Source organism: Glycine soja, chromosome 4 (assembly GCF_004193775.1).
Source record: "Glycine soja cultivar W05 chromosome 4, ASM419377v2, whole genome shotgun sequence".
In the NCBI taxonomy this organism is placed as follows: domain Eukaryota; kingdom Viridiplantae; phylum Streptophyta; class Magnoliopsida; order Fabales; family Fabaceae; genus Glycine; species Glycine soja.
This window is the reverse complement of record NC_041005.1, coordinates 11,523,412-11,537,226: the sequence shown is the minus strand read 5'-3', so window position 1 is coordinate 11,537,226 and position 13,815 is coordinate 11,523,412.

Sequence of the window (13,815 nt, the reverse complement as noted above, 5' to 3'; positions counted from 1 at the left end):
CATACTTATATTCTGATAATTTTTCCATCAAGTGTGAGTCTCTTCTACATGGTAGTTTTTCTCTCGAGCAGAAGCCATTTTCAATCTATGAGTATCCAATGTTGGCCCTTAGAGCTTAAGTGTGGTTGTCTTGATTCGTTTATTCATTGTCGCTAACATGCTCTAGTAAAAAGTAATACATGCAAAAAAAGAAGCGCTTAGACGGAATGACAAAATTGAATTCAAAAGGAGCAATTGCAATAGTTTCTTTGCAAAGGAATAAGATGAAACAAGTAACATCGTTAGATGTAGGAAGTTAGTATTATTGTACACGTATCGAAATCATATAATTCGACCGTTAGTATTAGAAGCCTATAAATAAGACCTTCGACAACCATTTTTTGTTAGGTTGAATTACTACCACTCAAATCCTCATACACCACTTATGTTACTCACACAAAAATGGCTATCAGTTCAAAGGTTGTAGTGTATGTATTGGTGTCACTTTTAATAAAATTTGTTTTCATTTACTTTTTTGCATTTCTATAAACTCTTATTTCTTTTAAATCTCCATTTCTTCTCTAAACTATGCTTTTATCCAATCATCATTGCTTATTACTATCAAAATTATTACTAGAACTGTTACAACATGTATGACTGAACTTATCATTAAATTATTATTATCAAAAAGACCTTTCTATCAAAATTACACGACTAAAAAATAGGATTTCAACATCGGTTATTAAGGACTTTTCACATTGGTTATTAACCGATGTTGAAAGTACCGACGTTGAAAGTAATACCATTAACATTGATTTTCCAAAATCGATGTTAATATAAAATTACAACATCGGTTATTGAAATAACCGATGTTATATAATAAAAATTATAAAAAATAGTAATATATCTTCATATCAAACATTGGTTTTTACCAAAACCGATGTTAGTATATGTAGACAACATCGGTTTTTTTGTAAAAATTGATGTTGTATGCCTATCAACATCGGTTCTTTTAAAAACTGATGTTGTTGGTTATAAAATAATATCGATTTTTAATAAAAATGATCATTAAAATCAAAACAATCTTAGACACATTTCCTAAAGCCAAAAGAAGTGAATAGATCAATTTTCAAATAAGAAATTAGCTAAGATGCCAAGTTGATATACATATAGGAATATGATTCCTAACCTGATGTTGTTGGCTACTACAGAAAATGTAAGGACACAATGGATGGTTTATCCCTAATTTGATTCATCCACAGACTTCGGTTTTAGTCCCTGCCATTCATGATAACCATTCTTAAGACTATGTGCAATGATATTTAAATGTGTATTTTAAGTAACACGCACCTTTCACCCACATGGCTGTTAACACCATATTCATTTACAAGATCTCTGAGTACCAACTGAACTTGTGATAGTGACCATCTAAGTGATAAATATGGTCTTGGATTGCCACAAGGCACAAATTCTCAACCTTGTTCCTATGATCCTATTATTCAATCAAGTGTTTTACCAAACCATTCCTAGTTTAGAATCAGTATTTTATTTCTAACTCCTGAGTTTGCAAGCCTTAGATGTGCATATGACATACGAATTATAATTGCTAAGGCTTGAAATTTGGAACAAATAGGTTAGTGACCTAGTGTTGTTCTGATTCAAAGTAGCAACTTATCACCCTATGTATGAATAACATACTTCAAAAACAATTTCACCCTATGTATCAATTTTTTGTTATACCTACTGTTGGACAAGTGGTCTCAATAACTTAAGTGAAGGGTGAATTAAGTTTTAAAATTTCTCACTAACAAAGTTTTAACCCCCTTCTAAATGATAGGCTTAGAATGCAAAAGAAGAAGCAGCAATCAATTTAATAATGTTCTTTAAACATACAAGATAAAAATTGATTGCAATAACATAAATGAGATAAGGGAAGAAAGAAATGCAAACTCGATTTATACTGGTTCGGCCACTTCCCGTGCCTACATCCAGTCCTCAAGCAACCCACTTGAGATTTTTCACTATCTCTGTAAATCCTTTATAGACTTTGAACACACCTTGGGATCCCTCACCCTTGTGTTCAAAGATTCTCCAAGAGACAACCTGTCTCTTGATTACAATTTTTATAATCCAAGAGACAACCAGTCTCTTGATTACAACTGACTTTCTATGATGAACAGAAAAATTTCTCTGCTTTAAAGTGGATGATACAAATTGAAGATCCTAGAGGAATTTCTCTCTTTTAGAGATGATAATACAATTTGAAGTTCCTAGATGAATTTTCAATAGATTTGCAAATGTTTGTCCAATAGTTGTTGAGAGAGCATTTGGCAATGAAGTTATCTTAGAATATCTTTCTCTTGCTTTTCAAAGTCAGACAAACATATATATAGGCCCTTCGTGCCTTTTCAAAATGGTTTGAAGATATATGTCTTTTCAAAAAGATTTTTCTGAAATTCTTCACTGGTAATCGATTACAGGTTTCTAGTAATCGATTACACAGTTATATTTTGAAGGGTCATGACTTTTTAAAGTGTTTTCTGAAGTGGCATTGCTGGTAATTGATTACAAACATCTGGTAATCAATTACATGATTCAAAATTCAAATTCAAAACACTTTTTAAAAGTTGTTTTTCAAAATTGTCTTCTGGTAATCGATTACACTGCCTAGTAATTGACTACCAGAGCCTTGATCTCTTGGAAACACTTTGTTTTGAGGCAAAAACTTGATCTTTAATTAATCTTGAAGCAATGCTTGTTTGATGAATCAACCTTATATTAATCTTGAAGCAATGCTTAACCTTTGAATGTTTGTTAAAGTAATCTTGAAAGCAACCTTGTTTGATTATTCTTTGGCATTATCAAAATCATGTATTCATACATTCACATTCTCCCCCTTTTTGATAATGACAATCATTATCAAGTGAATTCTTTTCAACATCATCAAAACCTGCATGATTCACATTCTCCCCCTTTTTGATGATGACAATTATTATCAAGCAAATTCTTTTTGACATCATCAAAACCTGCATGATTCACATTATCCCCCTTTTTGATGATGACAACCATCTGTAGGTTAGGAGTAAAAACAAAAGAATATCTATCTATATAGTTTACTCCCTCTTGATTTTGCAATGATTACTTATATGAAACAATTGAAGATTGCATAGATTTCATATATAAAAAGCTGTCTCATAAACCCTTACTATCTTATCTTTTATCTATCTCTCTCCCTTTATCAACATCAAAAACAAATCATGAGCAGAGAAGAGAAAATCATTCAACAATTTATAATGAATTAAAAGAGTATAGATGTCATACTGTTCAAGTATCATTTCATGGCCTAAAAGAAAATGATGTCGCTTGTTGGAATATATGAGAATCAAATGATATCAAAAAGACCTTTATCACATAATTGATGAATACTTAATAAAATATGCTTAAAATCATCAATAAGTAAAGCATTTTCTGTGGCGGTAGAGGGATTCGTACCTATTTTTCCAACTCCAACAATTTTACCTTTGTTTGTTGTCTCCATAGATCACATATTCACTATTTTTGGGAGAAATATGAATAAACTTTGATGCATCTCCCGCCATGTATTTGGAGCAACCACTATCAATGTATCAACTTTGCTTCAAGGAGTCCATCATTTTTATAATCATATTTTGATTCTGGTACCCAAATTTTCCTAGGTCCTTGTATGTTAGTTTTGAGTAAAAATCCTTTTGGAACCCATACCATTTTTCCAATGGTACTACCATTCATTCTAATATAACATGTTGATGTACTATGATCATTCTTACCACGGTAAAAGCATGTTAACAAGGGAGAACTAGCCTTTTGAGTGGAGGCAAAGGAATTTTCATACATCTTTTGTTTATTTTCAAGATTATATCCTAATTCAGCCTTATAAGAAACACATCTTTGTTTTTCAAATATAATATCTAAATTATTTTTACCAAGAGTAAATTTGGCAAGAGCAATTTCTAAATATACAATTTCTTCTTTGAATTTATCACAACATTCACATGAATGAGATGCTTTAGTGTTTTCTTGTATTAAACATTTTGTAGAAGATTGGTTTTTATCTACTAATTTTAAAATTTTAACTTTAGATAAGATTTTCTAACTCTTCATTTAATTTCAAATTTTCCTTTTCTAAACTTGAAATAGTTTTCTTAGAAAATGAAACTAATTTGGCAAGTTTGACAGATTCTTTATGCAAATCAGTGAATGCATCTTGGAGTTCATCAAAAGAAATAAATAAGGCATAGTTAGAAGACATTACCTCTTCTCTGCTTTCACAGTTTTTAGCCATGAGACCCAGATTTATGATTTCCTTTTTTGAATCACTTGAAGAATCTATGTCATTATCTTCCCAAGTGATGTATGCTTTCTTTTCTTTCTTTTCTTTGAAATTTCTCTTGTCGGATTTTTCCATTCTTTTTTTAAAGACAGGACAATCGAATCTCATGTGCCTAGGCTGATCACATTCATAGCATTTTGGGGCTAAGGAAGAATCTTCTCCTTTCTTCTTGGGATTTATGTTTGATTTCCTTTGTTTCTCAGAAACTTATTGAATCTCTTCATAAAAAATATGAAATCATCATCTTCTTCTATTTCATTCAAGTCTTCTTTGTCACTTTCTTCTTGAATAGAAGATGATGAGGCTTTGAGTGCAATTCCTTTATTCTTTTTGTCATTTTCTTCATGTTGATGGAGTCTCATAAGTTCCATTTCATGTTCTTGAATTTTTCCAAAGAGAGTTGCAAGAAACATGTTAGTAAGATCTCTTGATTATGCAGTTGCTGTTACTTTTGGTTGTCATTGTCTGCTTAAACATCTTAGCACTTTGTTAATGAGATCTTCATTAGGAAATATTTTTCCTAGTGATGCAAAATGATTAACTATATGTGTAAATCTCTTTTGCATATCTTGTATGGTCTCATTTTGATTCATTCTAAACAGTTCATATTCATGTGTGAGAGTGTTTATTCTTGATCTCTTGACATCAGTTGTGCCTTCATGGGTTACTTGTAATGTATCCCACATTTCTTTTACATTTTTACAATTTGAGACTCTAAAATATTCATTCATGCCTAATGCATAAGTGATTATATTTTTTGCCTTTAAATTGTATTGAACCCTTCTTCTTTCATCATCGTCCCATTCTTCTCTAGGTTTTTCTATAGTTGCACTTCCCACTACCATTGTAGGAATGAATGGACCAATTTCGATGGCTTCCTATATATTTAAATCTATGGCTTTTATAAAGATCTGCATTTGGGTTTTCCAATAGTGATAACCCTCACCATTGAACATAAGAGGCCTATTAATAGAATTTCCCTTAGGAAATGAAAAGTTAGATGGGACCATAATTATTCTTGAAGTTTTTAAATAAGAATCCTGCTCTGATACCACTTGTTCAACAAGTGTTGTGGAGGTAATCTTGAAAGCAACCTTGTTTGATTATTCTATGACATCATCAAAATCATGTATTCATACATTTACATTCTCCCCCTTTTTGATGATGACAATCATTATCAAGTGAATTCTTTTCGACATCATCAAAACCTGCAGGATTCACACCTACTGGTTAATTTGTTTGGTCATTGGATTATATATTGGCATTTGTTCAAAAACAATCAAACCTAAAAAAATGTTGGCTACATGCACGCATACCTTATATATACTTTCCTTCTTAATAAAACATTGACTAGCCAAAAAAAATGGACCCTAAAGGATTTGACAGTTGACACACACACAAGCTTAATAAAAACACGTGACAAAAAGGACATGAATTGCCAATGATAATTGCTTGACAACTTTCAGCCACCAACCTTGTAACATAAGCCAACCATGATTTCTTACTCAAGCACAGACTTGTTATAAATTCGTATATGGGACAACAGGCAAGGCTCCTACGATAAAGAAATAACTATCATTTAATTACACAACAAGACACAAAACACCACAAATGTAGCAACAAAAGTTGATCTGCTTTCAAACTTGAACTGCACACAAAATGGAAAGAGCATTCCCCATTTATTAAGAGATCATTACATCATTATAGTTACAACAAGAAGATGCATGAGAATGAAAATAGCATTGATCCTTCAAGCCACAGGAGCAACCTCACTTGTATCAAACATGGGAGCTTAGTACTTTTCTATTGGTGCTATGTTACTGTGAGTATGCAACTATGATTCTACGAATATAGTCACTCTAGACTATGGGTGCATGCAAGCCTTCCAGGAAGACATTGTTGGCATATGAACACTTAATTTATACTTATTTCATGCAGGTTTGTCTTAACATTTGCTCTTGGGGCTGGCCCAGTTCCAGGTCTCCTTCTACCAAAAATTTTTCCCAGTCGAATAAGAGCCAAAGCCATGGCAATCTATATGTTAGTGCATACTAGCCAAAGCCATGGCAGGTATCATTCCACTCATTTCTCCAACTCAATTGCATACAATACTATCATTGTTAATAACAAATTAATCCTTCTTAAACTGCTCTTCTAATTAATTTATTAATTAATCACAATTAAAATTGGAACTAGCGTTAAGTGTTGCTACAATCCAATTGGACAGCTAGAATGTAATGTATGCTCTAGAGTTTCAACAGAAAATTGAAAAATAGAAAAAAGTATTAGGCTCTTAATTTATGCATGTATTTTGTGGGAGATAGAAGTATAGAAAAATCCAACCATGAATCCTACAGGGTTCACCGGTTAGTCCATTATAAAATTCGCCTAAGCACATATGCAAAACAAAAATGAGTTATGAACATCATAGTAAAAAACAGATAAAAGAGAAAAAAATGCAAGTATAACAAGTAAATGGTGTGATAAAAAAAAGACAAATAAGAATATCAAGTGTTAATGATGTATTTAGAACAAAAGAGAGTTCAAGTATCAATTATGTTGTATCATCACTCTATACAAAATATCCTAGGTTTTGAAATCGATCATACCTCAATAAACACAACTGATGCTTCACGTGGTTGCGACTTTTGAACCACCTCTGCAGCTACTTCCCGCAAGAAACAACACAGATTATCAATGGGACAACAAGTGTTCGCCATAACTAACTAATTAATTAATTATAATAAGACTCTTGAACTAAATTTTAGTAACTTGCGGGGTCCTACCCCTGTGTAGCCTTATATCACTTTACTAGCTAGCCACCTCAATAATAGTTTTATTTAATTAAAATACTCTACAACATTTTTATAAATTTAGTTGACAGATAAACCATAAGCCTCTACTTAATAACCTTTCACCCTCAAAAAGTGTCATAAACCACAAATCATCTAAAATTAATAAGCATATTAACTAAAGAATCATTTCCATCAATTAAGTGTGAATTTGGAAACGTGTTTTTCAATAATGGATATACGTTAAGCAAAAGCTACAAGGAGTAGGTTCTGTGTTTTTTTCAAATCTGACATGAAAAGAGTAGTGATACACTGAGACTTAGTTGAAAATGTGTATCCAAAGTGTAAATTTCAGAGGCAACAATAGCAGAGATAAAGGGGGAAATGAACTGTGAACATTAGAGGACACTTTCAGAATAACTCTAATTGTGAATAACATCATCCCCCATCAAACAAGACATAAAAAAAGTATGGGGGCAGATAAGCAAGAAAAAACTCTATTCATCATCAAAAATCCAACATAAAGATAGAAAAATGGGATTGAGGGAAAATTCACTTGCCTGATGATCCCCAACAGCACCCTATATATATATAAAGATAAAGATAAATTTTAGTTTTGGCACCAATGTAAGATCCCATATAATTTAGGAAAAACACATGACCAAAGATTTCTTAATATATTAAGCTATCACAAACTTTTGATTATTTATTATAACATTATTGCACAGGTTTGGCATAGGATGCCAACAAATCAATGCAATGGAACAAAAATGTACCCATGTAATAATGTAAAAAACCTAAAAGTTGTGCATCAAGTCAAAACTTCACCACTTGATAGGCTACACCAGCAAATATTGCTAACAAACAATGCTACTAATAATTAATAACAAAATTGAAACCATAACAAATTCATGAGATAATTTACTATGAGATAGTATACGCCCATTAAGCTAACACTCTAAAGCTAGATTGTGCTAGAACCTCTGATTATTATGCATTACCAACTACAATAAACTTGAAGGTAAAATACACTTCAAAGTTCAAACCATAAAAGGCTATATTGAATTTGATAAATATATCAAAAAGGTAGTTTTCTCAGCTGAAACCATGTAAAAGATTCAAAATTCAGAAACAACTTCAAGTCTTCAACATGTTCAAAGTTGACTGAAAACCATCTCATATCTTTCATAATTAGTAGAAACTAACCTCAACCTCCTTAAACCCTACATGCCAAATTTGAAAAAGAATAAAGACAAAGGAGACATATCTATGTGTCAATTAAGATACGGCTAGTGAAAATGAAAACCTCTGGCTATCCACACAGTTTAAACCACCTGTTAACAAACCAATATAGCATCCGATTTTTTCCCCCTAAGTCTCACTTTTTAATCTATATAAGCACAAAAATTCACACTCACTTGTAGTCATAGTAGCAACTTCAACTACTGATATCATATCACAAGACAATGAAGGATTATTAGGGAAGTTTTATTAGTTTGAAACTGCACCAATTTATTGAAAAAAAAAAACAAGCTTGCAAAGACCCAATAACATAAAAACATCTTTTGAAAAAAAAAAGAAGCTTGCAAAAGCTCACAAAAATGAAAAAAGAAGCAAACACGTACCTTGCGTTGATGTCAGACTCCAACGAAGGATGTTCAACCTTGCAGCATCAACGAACCCCAACGGTGGTTACGAACCCCAGCGGCGACGATGGTGAGGAGGAGACGACGGTGACATGTCGTAAATGACGGTCACAGGTCTTGCGGGTGAGGGAGAAGAGAAAGGCTTTGTTTGCGAGACTGAGGGCGTGGGGAAAAAAAGGGTTTTGGGTTTTAATTCATGTACAACACATCAATTTTTTTTAAGAAAATCGATGTTATCACCTGGTTAACATCAGTTTTATAAATAACCGATGTTAACAATCTCATGTTAACATCGGTTTTGAAAAAATCGATGTTAATCAATTGACGTTAACATTGATTTTTTAATAACCGATGTTAACGATCTCATGTTAACATCGATTTTTTCAAAATCAATGCTACTTAACTCAAATTATTTACGAAAATGCCATCGTGCTGTTGTTAACATCGGTTTTTTCAATAATCGATGTTAACCGTGCGATGTTAAATTTATAAATTCTAGTAGTGTTATCATAAACTAAACTATTATCGAAATTACTTTTACAAAAATTGTTAAAATGGATATTACTATAGGAATTATTATCACTATTTTCATCAATATTTAGACAATTATCTTAAGTTAAAAATTATAGTTGCTTTTTTTATTAAAAAAAATTTACAATCCAAAATGAATTATACGTCTCATACTTAAACATTTATTTATTAATGTAATCACTAATGAAAATTATTGCTTGATAGGTATAGATTCTTTTAAAAAATTATTTACAATTTTCACACCATCATTTTCCATTAAATAAGTGTTTAAGGTAGGTGAACCAACCAGTAAGTTACTAAAAATTATAGTGAAATTATATTAAATAACAAGTGAATGGTTTAACCATTTTAAAACTATATAGTTTGAGCTATTTAGTAATTTTATAATTTTTTAGCTTATAAGTTAGTTAAGTTAACAAAATTGAGTAATGCATTATTTGATTTTGTGATTTAGATCCTAAAATTAACTTATTTAAAATCTATTTTTTATATGTTCTTCAATGAATAAAAATACACTTTATTTTTTAGAGCATTAATTCCTAGAACTGCACGTAACATTTTTTTAAAAAAAGAAATGAAATTTTTAAAATAAATTAAGCAAAATACTATCATAATATAGAATGAAGGACCTTATTTTAAGAACAAAATAACTATTAATAATCTTAATAGGTTAATATTATTAAGCAATTACTAATGTTTTTATATTTAAAAAACCAATAAGAAGTAAAAAATAGTTTTTAGACCTCAATTGGGAGTATATTGAGAGACTGTCTTCTGACTTGTCTGGTTACTAAAGGAGTTCAATGCCCTACTACGTGCCCTTTTGGTAAAACAATTGGCACACTTTCTTTGGCTGTAACACTGCTCTGATCAAGGTAATTTTGTTACTGCTCTCTCATCCTACCATGCATGAGTTCCATCCATCCAAGAAGTCGAGGCTGCTGCTCTTCTCAAAGCCATCTGCTGGACAAATTGGCTTAGGCCTACAAAATGTTGGTTTTGAAGTCGACTGCAAACAAGTGTATGATAATATGAAATCTTCATCATCTTGGTCCATTACTGATACGTGATCCATTATTTCCATGCGTAAACAGAAACTGAGCTTAGTTTACAACTCATCTATGAGTTTAGTTCGCATATAAGTCAATCTAGTTACTCACTCGTTAATTCGAGCGTCTTGATTCTATGCTAGTCCCATACATTTTATGATGTTTTTTTTATTGTATTTGTGTTGTTCTTTTTAATGAAATGAGATAATCATCTTGCATTAAAAAAAAAAAATACCTCAATTGATGGCTTCTCCGCTTTAAGATTAGACTAGCCCTATATAAAAATCAAACTAGTTATAATTTCTTTAAAAAGTGCAAAAAACTGACCGAACTTCTTTTTAATTTTTATTTTAAAACATTTATCTTCACAAAAGTGTTTTTTTTTCTATACAGAAGTCCTTCACGCAGGTAAATGAACACGTACTGTATGATGTGAGACTAATATGATGATCTCCTTGAAAAGAAAAGATCTGTTTATTATTATAAAATTTGTCGGAAAGACATGATACTAATTAACGCTTCGCTTGTGAATTTGCTTAGATTCTTATTATAAATATAAATAAAATCTGTAAGGCATGCTGGAAACCTGGAACCCAGTTTCAAAGTCCAACATTCACAGTCCAAAGCACAATCTGGAATTTACGTGGCATGTCCTCAGATTTTCTTTCTTCGTTAGATAAAATTGAAAATTTTAATATAGATTGTAGGTTTATATTAACATTATATAATAATAATATTATATTAATAAACCATTTCATTAGTATAAAATAAATGTATATTATTAGTATATTAAATATTAAGATATTACATTATATTGATATAAGTTTATACTTTTATATTAGCAATATAAATTTTGTTAAATAAAAGTTACATTGATAAAAGAAAATTTGACATTTTTCCATTAATAACTAACTTTTTTCAATGAAATGTAATATATATTTGATATTGATTTTTAAAGTTACGCGGTCTTAAAAAAAAACAAATTAGATTAAAAGTACTTATAGAAGAGAAAGGATAACTTTATGGAGATAAGTAAAAGAGAAGGCAAGATAGCTTTATGGAGATACAAATTTTGACACCAATATTATAATTAGAAACAATCTGGAACTTTTTATTAGTCACATTTGTAAATACAATTTCTTCTAGAACTTTTGGCATGAATATTGTTCAAGATGCAACCAAAGAATTGATACAAATTATATAATATATTGCATTTTATTTTATTAGTTCATCGATCTCTTTCACTTTTAAATGAAGAGATGTCAAGTGAAGTATGGCCCGAAAATAAAGTCTCTTATGATCAATTGAAAAGGATGAAGATGAAACAGCAAAACTTAATGTTGAGACAAAGGAATGCATATATATACCTTAGTTAACCAAGAGATGAATTTGGCTTCAAACTATGAGATCATGCAAAGAAGAAAATTGTTTCAAGCAGTGGTATTTTTCGACAAAAAAATGGTTTATGATATTCAGCAATTTGAGAAGCCAAAGTTTAAAGTAACAGACCCCCCAAGTCCTATAGTGATAAATAATTCAAAAGGAGAATTTCCTTAAAGAGACTTATGTCAATTGATGCAGCATCCTCAAACCAAGTAACATGTCAAATGAGGCATCCACCTTGGACAATGCAAGCACAAAAGAATGCTGACTTATTAGACGGAACATGAACCTCAAGTGATTAAGACGATCAACAAGGGACAAACAGCAAATAAATTTAGTCCAAAATTTAGGAATTAAAAACTTAATTAAGCCTAATTTCTATTATTAGAGGAATGTGAGACCACAATCAAATTTTATAAACAGTAGTTTTTTTAAGTAACTATTGTTTAAGAAAAAAAATATATACCCACCAAAAATTTATCTCAGATTCTACCGTTATTGATGCTCAAAGGTTTGGCCCCCAGCTCTACTTGTCTCTGTTTAAAGACTAGTATTTTTATTTTTTTTTGCTACATCTATTATTTTTAAGACTAGTATTATTTGTACATATATAAATAATTTCACCAAGATTAGATACCTAAATTATTAAATGTGACAGGTGTCTTAGCGATTGCGTTGGTTCTTCATGCAATCAACTCAACATTGAAATGGTAAAACCAAAAGTACATAAAGCTACGAGGCATCAAACTTATTTCAGCAAATTGACTATGTCTTTAGAGAGAATCGGTCAACAAAATAAATTATCCAGAGACGTTTCATCCAATTCATTAAACAAAAAGAAAAGAAGATTTCAAAGATTTCGCCGATTATAAAAGCATGTTACCAACTATTGTCACAGATACAACCGTTTTTAAAAATTTTAATATAAAAAAATAATTAACAGAGTTTTCAATGTTTTTTTATTTTATCGTATTTCACATTTTATAATCAAGAAAAATTTATTTCTAACATTTGTTTCTTCAATCGAAATCTGTTCTACAAACTCTTTTTTTTCTTTCAATTTTATCATTGCAAATTATTATAAATACAAAATATAATCAAATATGTGCAACACAGACATCACATCTACAACTCTTTGTATTCATAACTCTGTTTCTACAATATCTATGCAATTTCATAACAAATTCCACTAATATTATTTTTAAGGGTGTTCTCAATTAAAAAGTATTTGGTGAGTTTTAAGTAAATTTGAAACAAATAACAAAATTGTGAGAAGAAAATAAAACATAATAAAGTAAAGGATAAAAAGTACATTTTTGTACATGACACTATCCTTGAGCTTTTATGAACCAATTCAATTTATTGATGTCATGATCATGAAAATGATAACATTTATTCTCTGACTGGTTACAGACTTGTAATCTCAGAATCCTTGAATCCTTCTTACGTTAGACACAACATACCATCAAAAACACCAAAAGAATATTTTAACTTGTAATTCAAAATTCACAAGTAATCAGACTTCTTCATAGGCATAACAACTTTGCCAAAAGAAAAGACAGACAGTCACATAAGAAGAGCAAGGTTTTGCTGACGTATTTGACCATGCCAACACACTGTTTTCTTCTGATGAAACTGGTAAAAGAAATGGTAAATGTAAAATGTTAATCCACCCTATAAATTCTGTCATTTGCATACATGACAATAATCACGGTATATATGGACAATACCAATCAAATCCTTCAACAAATCGGTTCAACTTTATGTGGTAAATTATGATCTAATCTATGGGGCTCTTCCTAGAATTGATGGCACAATAATTTGGTTCAACTTTTTGTGGTAAATTTTGATTCAATCTATGGGGTATTCTTTGAATTGATGGCACCTTTATTTATTTATTTTTACATGGAATCGTTTTACTACAGAGAAGAGGTAAGAACAAAAAACCATGTGAAGATCAAATGAAAAAAAAAAAAAAAAACATTTCACATCAGAGCTACAAATAGGTTTGAAATTTCTGCTTGATGATAAAATCCAAATAGAGCTTCAAATCAAGAGCCAGCTAT